Genomic DNA, 15,864 nt, shown 5'->3' with positions numbered 1-15,864 from the left:
ACATTTATAAAGTTGATAAATAAATATGCTATCAATTTATATGAGTGTAAATGTAGCAGACATGAGTCAAATTTAAGATTATAAATAAAAAGGTTAAATTATAAAAAAAAAATTATTTATAAAAAATGTACTTATTAATTTCAAAATGTTTTAAATGCACAATTTTTATAAAATTAATTTTATTAATTACTTACTCGATTTATTAATTATTTTGTATTTCTCTGATGTCTGCTACATTGAAACTCACTCAATTATTCGTATTATTATCAATTATTGGTTAACCTATAAGACTAAAAATAGCGAAATTATAAAAACCACATTATTTTATACCTGTAAATTTTTCAATAATTTCTACGGGAATCTGCCACTCTCTCAACAAATTAATTAATTTTTCTGCTTCTGTAAGTTCCGCCATTTTATTGGGTTGAACCACAAGAATAAAACGCTTGATGTAATTTTGAATATTTATTGATGGGTATTCTCATACAGTTTAAATTGTAACAATAACCACACAAATACTTTACTATAAGACAAACGAAACGGACGTAGTATACTGTCCACATATGTATATAGATACAAATGTATAGGTATGTAGTTAACACGGAAGAAAGAGTGATTGGTCACAACCTTTATTGTGGCTCTCTCTTTCTTCCGTGTTAACTACATACCTATACATTTGTATCTATATACATATGTGGACAGTATACTACGTCCGTTTCGTTTGTCTTATAGTAAAGTATTTGTGTGGTTATTGTTACAATTTAAACTGTATGAGAATACCCATCAATAAATATTCAAAATTACATCAAGCGTTTTATTCTTGTGGTTCAACCCAATAAAATGGCGGAACTTACAGAAGCAGAAAAATTAATTAATTTGTTGAGAGAGTGGCAGATTCCCGTAGAAATTATTGAAAAATTTACAGGTATAAAATAATGTGGTTTTTATGATTTCGCTATTTTTAGTCTTATAGGTTAACCAATAATTGATAATAATACGAATAATTGAGTGAGTTTCAATGTAGCAGACATCAGAGAAATACAAAATAATTAATAAATCGAGTAAGTAATTAATAAAATTAATTTTATAAAAATTGTGCATTTAAAACATTTTGAAATTAATAAGTACATTTTTTATAAATAATTTTTTTTTTATAATTTAACCTTTTTATTTATAATCTTAAATTTGACTCATGTCTGCTACATTTACACTCATATAAATTGATAGCATATTTATTTATCAACTTTATAAATGTAAATTTGATGAAGGCATTATTTGTATGTGAATTAATTAATTTGTTTGTAATTTTATTAGACAATGGAATGACAATCGAGTTATTATCAGATTTGACAGAAAATGAGTTAAAAGAAATGTGTCCGCAAATGGCCACAAGAATTAAAGTTCGACAAAAAATTGAGACTATGCGTGCAGAAAATAAAAGTTTCTTATTTTTATAGTTAAAAAAATGTTAACATATTGAAATTTAAATTTTAAACATTTCATTTCTATTTTTAAATGTATTCATTCGCAGCGTGATGCGCCAGTTGATATTAATAATAATGACAATGCCCCTGCACAAAATTTAGAAGAATCAGATCATGAGTTAAATGACTTGCTGCTGTTGAATAATTTCGTGGATTTGAATTTAAAAGACTTACTAGACAAGGCACCCGAGGGTAATGAAATTTATACAGACTTAAATGCCACAGGAAAATTATCATCTAAGTCGCAACAATGTTTAGTTGATGTCATTGGACGACATTTATATCCGTGGCTAAAAGTCAAAACAAAGTAAGTAGCAATTAAACATATTGGCAAATCATAATATTTTTCACTATGGCTCAAATAGTAAAAGAAAAACTATGATAATAAAAAAACTTAATTATTTTTTTAACTATTTTCACTCAATCAAATTTTTCATCATGAATACACAAACTCAGAATTATTTTTTTTTTTTATTTACAAACTATTGATCGTTTCATTATTCATCATTTTTAGTGTCATGACGCGGAAACATTATTATTTAATTTAAAAAAAAATCAAAGAAGAATTTCCAAATGAATTGAGTGGTGTTTATTATACACCACCAGTAAGTAATAAAATTTCACTAACTCACAAATCGATCGGGCCACGTGGAAAATTACCTGATAAAGTCAGGAATCTTCTGCATCAATCAGAAATTCGCAAAAAAAGGAAAAATGATGAAGCACTTGAGCAGCAATAACAAAATCAGATACTCGAAGACTTACAAGGTACACGGAAAAAAACAGAATATTAAAAATTAATAAATAATAGTAAAAAGTGGAATCTTTTATCAATAATTAGTACTATTATGTACTTTTTGCAAAGTAGTTTACTAATTTTTGTAGATTCCTAAAAACTATTAGCAATTATTTCAAAAAGTAAGTAAATATTATTACTTTTAGGTATAAATACGTGACTTATTAGTGAAAGTTAATTAATTTATGGCGTACATCTATTAAAAAGTAATGATTGGTCAAATTAAGAATCGCTATCTTAGATACTGATTTTTCCAGCCTAAAAATTGCAAAAGTTACTAACTTTTATTTTATAAATTCGATATCACTGATCAATTATTAGCTTAAAATATTATTTATTCGTTATTGTAAATTAATTTATTATATACATAAAGCGAATAAGTGGTAAATAATAAAATGACAAATTAGTATACTAGATACTGATTTTTTACTCACAAAAATACTAAAAGTTTTTAACTCCCATTTTATAAATTCTATCCCATTGACCAATAATTAATATAAAATATTATTTATTCGCAAGTATAAATTAATTTATTATATACATAAATCGAATAAGTGGTAAATAATAAAATGAAAAATTAGTATACTAGATACTGATTTTTTGCTCATAAAAATACTAAAAGTTTTTAACCCTTATTTTATAAATTCTATCCCATTGACCAATAATTAATATAAAATATTATTTATTCGTTAGTATAAATTAATTTATTATATACATGAATTGAATAAGTGGTCAATAGTAAGATGAAAAATTGGTATACTAGATACTGATTTTTCTTTAACGCCACACGACCTCTACTTCATGAATGCGATCGTCACTTGAAGATCTGTTAGTGTTTACGGTTGACGGTCTACAAACAAATAAGTATTGAAGTGATGCCATTATCCGAGTTTAACCTGGCATAGAAGCGTCTAGCTGTAAGCCCCGGTCAATCTTAAGTGTTTTAAGTTTTTTTTATCAAATATGGATCCGGAAAATGATTTAAGATTATTACAATCGTGGAATTTATCCCATCTTTATACTAATTTTGAAGGTAAGTTTTATTTTTTTTTACTTATTTGCTTATTTAATTTTATACAAACTTTTGCGGCTGTTTCTCTTAACCCGTCAGCACTCCCTTGATTTTTAGTGTCTCGCTTGCGCGACAGCGACATCCAATAAGTTGAATAGTGTCCTGTGAGCAAGATGCTCATAACGAGAGTGCTGGCGGGTTAATATTCAATTTAATATTAGCTGTATCAATATTTTGAATTATTAAAAAGTTATCAATAAATATAATTTTTAAAAAAGTTGAACTTATACTATTAACGTTTTTAAACGTATTATACTTCAATAGAGAGGAATATTTAAAAAAAAAAATTAAATGTACCATTCGTCTTTAGTAGTATTTGTTAATTACTATTAACTAAATTAATATTATAAAATTAAATTAAATTAAAATTAAAAACTAAATTAACATAATAAAATATATGATTCTGAAGTTAGCCAACGATTAGAAATTTTCTGATTTTTTTATCAACAAATAAATTACAAAAAAAAAAAACTAAAAATATGTACATGTAGAAAATTTAAAAAACTATAAGTGCAATTTTTTCTAATATTTTTTTTTTTTATTATTTATCGTTTCAAATAAATTTCAAAAATTATTAGACTTCGGCTATCTTCATTATCATATAAAATATACTTTAATCATCTTTAATAATTATTTTTAAGTCGTTCAGCCACAAAATGTAATTATAATCTATATTATTAAGAGAATAAGGAAAATTTTGTTCCCGGCATATCTATATAATAGAATTGGTGTTGCAGAGCAAGAAATATTTAAACATTGGTTTGAATATATTTTTAAACTAAAATAATTTTAAATTTTTATTTGGGACCGACCATAAATTTTATTTTATTTTACTTCACGTTTTTACTTAATCCATCTATTGTAGTTTACTCAAGTTTTTTTCCCTTATCCTTGAAATCTTTTAAGTTTATATTTTTTTTATCCTTTAAGTACCTTTTCTATTTTATTGCCCTTCACATCTTGTCACAACATGGACGAAACTCGTCATCTGGATCTACCACTTCCACTGTCCTTCTCATCCCTTCAACTTTCCTTCTTAAACACACCTACTACCTAATTAGCATAAATTTTCACCAATCAACTTAACACTACATCCCCCGAACCCGAAAATTATCCTACCCTCTGTCCTGCAAGAGTGGTACATCGGTACGATGACCAACGACAGAACTATTACTAAGACAACTATCTAGCTATCGAGTCGGTCACCAAACTTATCACTTGAAATATTTTGTAACTTAGTGCGGAGTAATAAAGAAAACCCAGAAAATCAAATTCATAGTTTTCATCCATATTATAAAATATCACCTTTCTTATTTAATCGTCCAATTATCAAAAATCAATTATTATCCAGTATCAAAACATTTATCAATAACAAAAATAATCTAATTTAACTATCTACATTATGGTAAAACATAATGCAGAATAAACAGTCAATATTATTAAATTTGGTATCGTTAGAAAGGTCTTGACTTGAATTTGTGCCTTTGGAGACAAACTCTCCGTTTCTTTTATCTCTCTTGTTAATGAGCGGTACTATGTTTATTTCATCTGCACACTTGATTAAAAATTTTTCACGATTGCAAGATTATCTAGTTATCAAGTTCTGGTCTTTATCGTACATCTCGGACTTTTTGTTTTTTTTTTTTTTTTTTTTTAAAGAGAAAAAATTTCGACAAAATTACTACGGAACTTTTTTTAATGAGTTTACTCTGTTATCTGCTGTACAAGTGTAGCGGCAAGCTTACATCCTTTATGGTTTTTAACAAATGAGGACAAAATACATGAAGTCATTACGAACCAGTCTGATGCATCTCAATTCAAATGTGATGTGTTGAGGCAGAAATCGATGTCAGTGATCAAAATCAAGATTTGAATGAGTTTTGACTTAGGTGAGAGCCATAATATATGGAATATCCGAGAAAAACATTAAAGACTGGGTTTTTAAATTTTTTGCTGACAATATGTTTAAAACTAAGGAACAAGTTATATGACATTATCTGATGATCGGAAAAGACTATAAAGAGAAAAAGTTGGTATGATATCAGACACATTTTAGCACATTATATTTTGATTTGTCTGGAAAAAATAACATAAAATGTTATTTTTTTAACTTTTCAGCGCCGGTATCTTTAGAAATAATCAACCGATTTTAACGTTTGAGGTGGCAATTAGCGCGTTTTCTCGAATTCTAGAGCTGATTAAATTTTGAAATTGATCGGATGAGTCACTTCAAAGATAATCGAAAAAAAACTTTTTTATCATTCCTTTCACCAACGATATCTCTCGAACTAATTAACCGATTGAGATGGTTGAGGTGGCATTCGACGCGGCTTATAAAGTTCTAGAGCTGATTAGATTTTGAAGTCAATCGTTCAAGTAGTTTCTGAGAAATCACTAAAAAAAAATTTTTTTTTTTCGTAATTCGCCAATATTTCCGAGTTTGCTTGATCAAATGATCTGAAATTTTCAGGAAAGTTGGGGGCCGACAAGCTCTTTCGATTGCCACACACACACACACACACACACACACACACACACACACACACACACACACACACACACACACACACACTCGGACATCATTCTGAAAATAGTCAGAATAGCTTCCTAGGACCTCAAAACGTCGATATCTGATGAAAACTCGACTTTCGAAAATCGGGGTGAAAACAATAACTTCCCAATTTTTCGAAAATCGTCGATTTTCTTAGCGGGAAGTTAAAAAAAAAAATTTTTTTCTTGGGACCAGGCTCAAAAGTTTCATTTAGATGCCAAAATAGGCCTCTGAAAATATGAGCCTTTAATTTTAATATTAAGGTTGTCCGCATCGGACTTTTCGATTTCCCATATGAATAACACAGGAAAAAAAAATTGTTTTTTTCTGATTTTTGATAACCATAAATTGCTCTACAATTTCCATTGAATATTTTTTTAGAGAATTAAACGCTCTATAAAAAAAAGTCTCTTATCATTTTTCGATAAATCCATCTGTTCGAAAGTTATTGGAGCTGAAAGTCAAATGTATAGTAAGTTTCGAGAACTTTTTACTTTTCCAGCAAAACTATCGGACTTATCAAAAAATGTCATAAGACCTTTTTTGTAGACAAATTTATTTCCTACAAATTATTGTCAATGAAGATCATTCAAATTCCGCATTTTTGTCTAGTTATTTTCATGTTAATGTTAAGTTCTCAAAATCGGCTAGAAGACCATTATTTTTTATGAGCTTAGCATTGAAATGAAAATAACTAGAAAACAATGCGGAATTTGAATGACCTCCATTGAAAATAATTTGTAGGAAAAAAATTTGTCTACAAATAGGTCTTATGACATTGTTTGATAAGTCCGATAGTTTTGCTGGAAAAGTAAAAAGATCTCGAAACTTACTATAGATTTGACTTTCAGCTCCAATAACTTTCGAACGGATGGATTTATCAAAAAATGATGAGAGACTTTTTTTGTGGAGCGTTTAATTTTCTACAAAAACATTCAATGGAAATCGTAGAGCAATTTATGGTTCATTAGTAGATTATAACACAGAAATACCAGCATCTTTTCCTCAACCACTGAATAATGATAGTTCTGATCCATATCTAAATGAGATAGACTCAGATGAAAGAGAAACAATTACTGAAGATGATGTTGCTCAACTTGTATATATTTATTTTATATTTTAACAAAAAAAAATTATTTCCATGTAACTTTGCAAAGTGATTATTCAATTATTTTTGTCTACATAGAATTTAGAAGAATATTTAAAATCAAGCACAAAAGGCTGCGCGATTTTACTAGCACTTAAGAATGGAAGCCAAAGCTTACTAAATACTCATCGAAATCAATCAACACGATTGATGATTGATCGAGAATTAGGAATTGCTAAAGCAAAGTTCGGCAATGATCTAAAGATTTCTCAATTTAAGTATATATATTTATATATATTTTTTCATGATTTACAATAACACATGACGATTAAATCAATTCATTCATTTTTATTTATTATGTACAGTATAACAAAAAAAAAGTTTCTTATTTATACGAAAAGCATTAAGAATCTTTGTCCAACGGAAAGGAGAAAGTCATATTACGTTGGATATAAAAAAATAGGAACAATTAAATGTTTACCTAAGGGTAAACTTTATCGGCATTTTAAATTTCAGAAAAGTACTCTACGGAAAGATGGTGTACTAATATCAAAACCACGAGCTAATGAAAATTTCACATCAAATATGACAGATGAGACTGATTTGAATACGTTAAAACTCCTTGAAGGAAATTTTAATGCGTTTAATGACGTAATAGACTTATGGTCGAAATTATTTTCCGATCGATCAAAGTTATTAAAATATGACAGAGTAGAAATTCATGTGTATATGAACCGATTCACAGTTTTAAAAAGTCATTTCGGTTATGAATTGGTAAATTATTAAGTTATAAAAAAAAAAAAAATTAGTTTGAATGAAAGTTAATCTGAACTTTTTTTGCAGCTTTCAATTGATTTCTCTAGACTATTCCCTGGGAAAAAAGATAATTTTAATAAAAATTGGCCGCCCTTGAAATTAAAATTAATCAAGCTATTGACTGAAAATAAAAAAATAACAAATTCTGAAGATTTGGCACATTTAGGTGCTTTAGATACTATTATTGGTGGTATGTATACAAAAAAAAAAGGTTTATATCTATTGTCACTAGTTTTTTTTATCAATTACCCTCCCTGGTAGAAATTTGTCTGGGCTTGCCCGATTACAAAACAGCACCCGGTCGGGGGAATAACTGAGGCCCTGATTATATGATCCTTAGAGAGTGCCCGGCCAGGAGAAAAACTTTAGCCTGGCTGGCAGGTACCAAGCCGGGTGCCTGAACGGGCAAATTATTATGTCCCCGGTTGCATTGGCCCGCCTGGGCTTTTTACTACGGCAAGACGTGTCACCCGGTTGGTACTTACCTGGCCGGGTTTCTGAACAGGCGAATTTTTATATCCCTGGTTGCGTTGACCATTTCGGGTAATTGACTATTGAAAAACTTATCGCCCGGTCCACAGATACCTGGCCAGGTACTTGAACAAAAAAAATTTCATGTCCCCGGCTGCGTTAGCCACTTCGGGTTTTTTTCTACGACAATACTCGTTGCCCAGTCGACAGATACCTGGCCAGGTACTTGAACAAAAAAAAAATTTCATGTCCCCGACTGCGTTAGCCACTTCGGGTATTTTACTAGGGCAAAACTCGTTGCCCGGTTGATAGAAATCTGGCTAGACAAATCTTATTTCTCATAAGTGAAATTTTTTCCTTTTGCGTAAAGCTGTCATTAAATCATAATGGTGTGGTGGGGATAAGACTTGAGTACTTACTACTTATTATTTCATTTAAAAAAAAATTTTATACAAGCACGAAAACATTTTGTTTATCTACACTAAAGTGTGCGTTTTGAAGAAGTTTTATTTATAACTTTCAAAGTTAATATTTTCAATCTTTCATTGTTTTAATATTCGAAAATTTTTTGTTAAACCGATAGATACCGCTTTAAATATTTAACAATTATGGATGGTTTTAAAAGAGAAAAAGGATTGGCTATGAATCGGTTTAGAGTGCAAAAACATTGTGTATTTAAAAAATTGCAAAAAAAATATATAAGGGAAATTATGACTCAAAGTGTATCGATTAAAGGACTTGATGACTTTCAAAAAGTGAAAAAGAGTAATGGAAGTGAAAAAAATAATGTCTTCAACGATGGAAAAAATTTTTCAACTGACAATAGGAGTGCCGATAATGGTGAAGATGCCATAAATATGGAAGATTGTACGAATATAGAATTAAATGATAACAGCAATAGTTTATGGGAATATGAAGAAGAAGGTGGAGAATCGCATGATGAGAAAACTAATGAAGAAAACATTATAAACGAAGAGATGATAGAAAAACAAAAAAAATCTGGAATTGATCAATTACGTACATGGGCCATTGAATCTAATATAAATCATGTGGCATTGACAAAACTATTAAATATTGTACAATATTGGGAACCAGATATTCCAAAGTGTGCAAAAACATTTTTGGATACAGCAAATGCTGAATATACAATTTCTAAAATGGCTGATGGAGATGGTTCAGAAGGAGAATTTGTATATATAGGAATAAAACGTCATTTACAAATAGTTGTTAACACTGATGCACATACATGTGGAATTATTGAATTATTCATCAATATTGATGGTGTTAAACTTTTTAAATCAAGTTCCGAATGCTTTTGGCCTATTTTAGGAATGATTTATTCAATATCTGTGCAGTACGAACCTTTCGTTATTGCACTATATTCTGGAGAATCAAAACCAAAAGATTCTTCTGATTATTTAGATCAGTTTATTAAAGACGTTTTTTAATTCTTAGTGTATGTGGCTACTACTTTTTACACGGAGAAAAAAATATTGCTCCTCGAACGATCTAAAGTATAGTAACTCGTAGATCGTTACCACAACAATACGTATGCTTATGGTAACAATACCGTATCGTTCCAGTAACTATCTATTAGATAGCTGTGAGCCCTATACGACTTTCCGTAGTCGTCACCTCACACGGCACCGTCTAACCTAACTAAACATCCATTTTCGCGCCAACTTTTGAATATTGTATAATTGTTGCTAGCAGACGTTTAATAAAAAAAATAGTGTAAAGAATAATTGTGATGTTGAAATATGGACCCACGGGTAATTAATAAATTAACAGAGTAGAATCTGCATAACTATGTAGATATATTTTTTGAGAAGTGTTTTTTTATGCTTTTTGTAATCAAATATACATTTATAACCAAAAATCTAAATATTATAGATAGTTGATGTTTTATAATTTAAATGTGATACGTAAATAGAAGAAAATAATTAATAAACAAATGAGATCTAAATTATTATTTAATTTAAGATTAAATTAATAATAAATAAATTCAAAAAATTAAAAGATATATTTATATTTATATTTAAAATTTGTTTAGATTATAACTAACTAATAAATCAGTTTTATAAATTATTTTATTTAATCAAAGTTATTTGCTTATCATTTATTTATTAATGATAAAGGTTTTTAAATATCTCATATAACTTTCAATGTGCGTGACGTTAGATAGGGCTCAGAACGATACCGTATAGATCTCAGAGCTATCCACCGTATTGTTGTCAGAACGATACAGTAGATCGTTGCAGTAACAATCTAGTAGATAACTATAGCGTATTGTTACTGTAACTATACAGTATACTTCTGAGAACAATATTTTTTTCTCCGTGTACTATAGATTTTTTAAATTTTTAGTATCCGTGGATACCACTTTTTCTTATAAATAGATTCCAACTTTCAGTATACATCTTTATATATTAATACGTACGTTTACTAATTTTTGCTCTTTTATGTGTACCAAATTTTAATATAAATAATAGCCATTTTGTAATATATAATGATCCTGGTTTGACATTAGTATACAAATATACTAATTTTAAGTCAAAAATAAACTACAAACTATTAAAATTTTGAGCATCATTTTTTTCCGTGTACAATCAATTATGCATTTTCAATAGAATAGTTATTCTCTATAACAGTATGAAGTGATTGTTACACGAAAATAATTTTATGTAAAAATTCATTTAATGTTAACGCGAGTGAATTGAGAATTTTGATTTTTTAATATTGCTCAATAGCTAAATTAAATACTCTCAATGAAGAGTATATTTCCTCCGACAATAAAGTAAAAAATAATTTAAGACTCTAGTATATATAGTTTATATTTTGTCTTTACGTTTTCATGTGGTTAAGAGGGATGGCTTAAGAATTTATTTCACTACATGTAAAATTTTTACAATTAGTTCTCTCCATGTATTCATATTTATAAATATGAGAGTAATCAGGAAATTAATAAGTTATTTTATTACAGCTCTCCATAACAATAGTATAAACTGGCTTAAAATCAATCGAGATCGATGGGAAACAGTCGTTGCTAAATGGACCGAAACTTTCGAAGTCCGTAAAAATTCAAAATACCAAACATTACGTGAATTTATAGATGACTGAAGTATCATAAATGATTTACGAAGCAAACATTTGGTAACAACCTTTATACCCTATCGTTTGTGAACTTTGAATCGTTTTAATTATTTTTCAACGCAATCATTTAATTTAATTAGATCATAAAAATTTTTTATAGGTTTCTATAGATTTTGAAGTTTTGTATCCGGGAAAGGGATCAAATTTAACATTGAATTGGCCTACATTTTTTGAACGAGTACGTGTTTTTCACAGTAAAAAATATTTAAATGACAACGCATTGAAACCCTGGAAATACCAGTTGAGTGAAGTGGAAAGTAAAGAAAACGTTACTGCAGATAGTAAGTCATTCCTTTCTAATTAATTATGGTAGAATTATAAAAACATTTATAGAATAATCTTTGTTATTTTAGTGAAATTTCCACTTCAGATGATTATTTTGGCGTATTTAATACCACCCAAGGGACGAAGATCGAGAAAATTCAAATACTCGATCCAAGAATCCTTAGATAATATTTTTATAATCGTAGAGGTAATTTTTTAACTTCCCGCTAAGAAAATTGTAAATTTTCAAAAATTCGGGAAGTTATTGGTTTCGGTCCGATTTACGAAAATCGAATTTCCATCAGATGTCGACGTTTCGAGGTCCTAGGAAGCTATCCTGACTAATTTCACGATGATGTCCGAGTGTATGTATGTGTGTACGTACGTACGTACGTACGTACGTATGTATGTATGTAAATATTCATAACTCTTGAACGGATGAACCGATTTTGATCGTTGAGGTGTCATTCGACGCGGCTTGTTAATGTCTTGAGGCCGTATAAATTTGAACTTAATCGGTAGGGTGCGTTCAGAGATATTTCAAAAATAAAATTTTTTCGAAAATGTTTTATTTGGATAACTTTTAATTTGCTCGATGGATTTATTCCAAAATCTAATCAGCTCTAAAACTCTATAAGCCGCGTCGAATGCCACCTCAACCATCAAAATCGGTTCATTCGTTCAAGAGAAACCGTTGACGAAAGAATTCAAAAAAAATTTTTTCCTTGGTTTTTTTGAAATTTCTCAAAAACGGCTGAATAAATCAATTTCAAAATTCTACCAGCTTTAGAACTTGATAAAACGCGTGGATTGCCACCTCAACCATCAAAATCGGTTAATTCGTTCGAGAGATATCGTGGAAGAAAGAAATGCTAAAAAATGGTTTTTTACAAAACAATGGCATACAAAAGTAATTGCGAGCTCGAAGAGCTCGAAAAAATATTCACAATAATGTTTTCGAGCTCAGCGAGCTCGGAAACAGCGGGAAGTTTTGGGGCTGGCCCGCAGGGTCAACTGACAGACCGATTTTTTTTATTGATGTTAATCTGATTAATGTAATACCCAATTATTTCAATTAGGAAGTATGGTATATATATGGGGCATTCCACGCCAAATCGACCACTTTTGACCCCGACCCCTTTCGATTTGGCTGAAAATTTTTTTTCCTTTTATACCCGATTAAAATCATTTTTCCGAAAATTTTCAAATTTTTTTACCCAACCCAAAAAAAGTTATGAGTTTTTCAAAAATAAGGCTTTTATTTTATCAAATAGCTATAACTTCTTCAAGAATTGACTAATCGGGACGTTTTTTTTTTCAAAATTTTTGTCATTGAATGTACTTTTAAAAAAAAAATACAAAAAAATTTTATGATGATAAACTCTATGAAATTTTCAGTTTTTTTGAAAAAAACCGTGATTTCCTTAAAGTACGTCATGTTTTATTTTTTTTTTTATTTTCTCAAAAAAAACTTCATTTAATGCTGCAATTTTTCCCGCCAATCCTAGAGTGGGCCGACTATTCCTTCTATTTTTTTTTATCAATTGAAAAAAAAAATTTTGCCCAGTTGGGCTTATTTTGGAGGATTACCACTATCAATGAATTTTTTCGTCTCAATTCTTCAAAGCCGGATGTCATCTATAAATCCTCAAAAATTTCCAGACTGATGTTTAGCAAAATAAGCCCAACTGGGCAAAAATTTTTTTTTCAATTGATAAAAAAAAATAGAAGGAATAGTTGGCCCACTCTAGGATTGGCGGGAAAAATTGCAGCATTAAATGAAGTTTTTTTTGAGAAAATAAAAAAAAAAATAAAACATGACGTACTTTAAGAAAATCACGGTTTTTTTCAAAAAAACTGAAAATTTCATAGAGTTTATCATCATAAAATTTTTTTGTATTTTTTTTTTTAAAGTACATTTAATGACAAAAATTTTGAAAAAAAAAACGTCCCAATTAGTCAATTCTTGAAGAAGTTATAGCTATTTGATAAAATAAAAGCCTTATTTTTGAAAAACTCATAACTTTTTTTGGGTTGGGTAAAAAAATTTGAAAATTTTCTGGGAAATGGTTTTAATCGGGTATAAAAGGAAAAAAAATTTTCAGCCAAATCGAAAGGGGTCGGGGTCAAAAGTGGTCGATTTGGCGTGGAATGCCCCATATATATATATATATATATATATATATATATATATAAAATGTGTGTATGTATATTAATTTTCGGGTTTTTTTCTACACAGAAAAAAAAATTAACTTGGTTCAAGTAAATTATTTTCTTCAAAATATTATTCTTGTTTCGAAACATCTAAACTTCTCAATTCAAAAAAATTTCAGTCTTGAATAAATAAATTATTACTCTTCAATGGAGAGTAAAAATTTTTCTTTCAAAAATTTTAATCTTAAAAGAAGCATTTTTTGCTTTCAAACAAGATATTTATGTATTTCTCCCAAGAATTTTTTTCTCTTGGTTTGAGGGCGATAATATTGACTCAGGATGATACCGACTTAGTTTGAGTATGGCGCATTTTTTGAATCAGGATGTTATTTTATTCGGATCAGAAATATACAAATATATTTTTAAAAATTATTAATCAGTTTATTACTACAATGGTTACTTATACTAATTTTTGATTTGGAAGTTAAATGCATATTTTTATTTGAAAAAAAAATTTATTTGTACTAAAAATTTAAATAATATTTTTGTTTAATGGCCACATTTTCAATAATAGAAAATTTGAGGTTACCCAGTAAATAAGCATTGACAATTAAATACATTTACTGTGAAAATCTTTAAAGTTTGAACACAGTAATTATTTAGTACTTTAAGTATTATGATACCGAAATTTGTTCATATACATATACATTAAACAAAAATAATTATCAACGGCGAGATTAATGTTTTGATGTTCAAATTGTGAACTTACAATTCAAAACTAACTACAACTGACCGAGAAAAACAAGCAAGTACGCTGTTCTCATCGAGGCGCCACCTGGCGTCAAAATGTTCACTTCACTCAAGTAAATCTGTTACTTGGTTTGAGAGTTAGATTTATTGTGTGAAAAAAAATATACTTTTGAACCAAGCATATACAAATCTTGATTTAAGAATCCTGAAACTTCTTGAGCCAAGAAATAAATTCTTGAAGCAAAAAAAAATGGAATTTTTCAAACTAGTATCCTTGGTTCAAGAATATTTCACTTGAATCAAGTTAATTTTTTTTTCTGTGTAGAATCCAGGAGACATTTATAACAAATACTAGTTTAAATTTCGCGACGGAGACGCGAATTATCCCAGCACTGTATGCGGTCACCCACGTGTAAATCAAAAAAAAATTAAATTATAAATTCATAAGTCCAAAAAAAATAAGACGTTGATAAATGTCACTTCGATTAAATTTTAAATTTGTAAATAAATAATAGTGCTATCAAAATTGTAAATAATAAATTATAAAGTGTGCCTGGACCAGCTCCTCAGGCTGGGTTAGTGCACGTAGGCGCCAGACCGTTTCTCAAAAACGGACAAAATTTTTATCAGGGGGAAATTTGCGAGGGAAAATCCGAGCGAGTACAGCCAGTAACAAGGCGGATAAGTCAAAATAAAAGAAAAGAAATTATCAGAAAATGATAAATACAGTTAAATATATATAAAATAATAAAATCAATTAAATATAGCAAGAAAAAGACCCAGGAAAATAAATATAAAGTATTTCCCCGAGAATTGTTGGATCCAATTGTTTATATATAAATTATCAAGAAATTTTAATACAATATTTCAGTCATAATATAAATTTTAATCTTTAATAAACCCCTGGGGGCAGAATCTATATAATCCAAAGAAAATTTCGCATGTGAATCCAATATAAAATATAAATATATTATAATAATAATTTCCTTCAACAAAATAAACAAAATGTCAATAAATATTTATCACCACCTTGGGTTACCCCTTTACACTTTACAGGGGGAGAAAGATACGGCACACACTCACTTTCAATATAAATTTCCAGAAAATTATTACATAAATTACTTTAAATATATAATCATCCCCTTTTCAATAATTATTTATAATAAAAAAAAAAATATAATATCAATTACTTATCCACTGGGGTACAAAAGAAACGGCAAATTGTTCACAGAAAAAGAAAAATATAAATAATAATTCGAGATTAAT

At 28.7% G+C, this 15,864-nt stretch overlaps 1 long non-coding RNA gene across 1 annotated transcript; it reads left to right on the top strand.

Annotated features, from left to right (window-relative positions):
• Nucleotides 1-701: 701 nt before the first annotated feature.
• On the top strand, nucleotides 702-2,646 carry LOC130674626 (uncharacterized). The gene is made up of 3 exons (XR_008991086.1): nucleotides 702-925; nucleotides 1,315-1,791; nucleotides 1,999-2,646. It is a non-coding gene; the product is annotated as an uncharacterized LOC130674626 (long non-coding RNA).
• Nucleotides 2,647-15,864: the final 13,218 nt, after the last annotated feature.

Source organism: Microplitis mediator, chromosome 9 (genome assembly GCF_029852145.1).
Source record: "Microplitis mediator isolate UGA2020A chromosome 9, iyMicMedi2.1, whole genome shotgun sequence".
NCBI classification, from domain to species: domain Eukaryota; kingdom Metazoa; phylum Arthropoda; class Insecta; order Hymenoptera; family Braconidae; genus Microplitis; species Microplitis mediator.
This window is presented reverse-complemented; position numbering and strand designations above follow the sequence as displayed.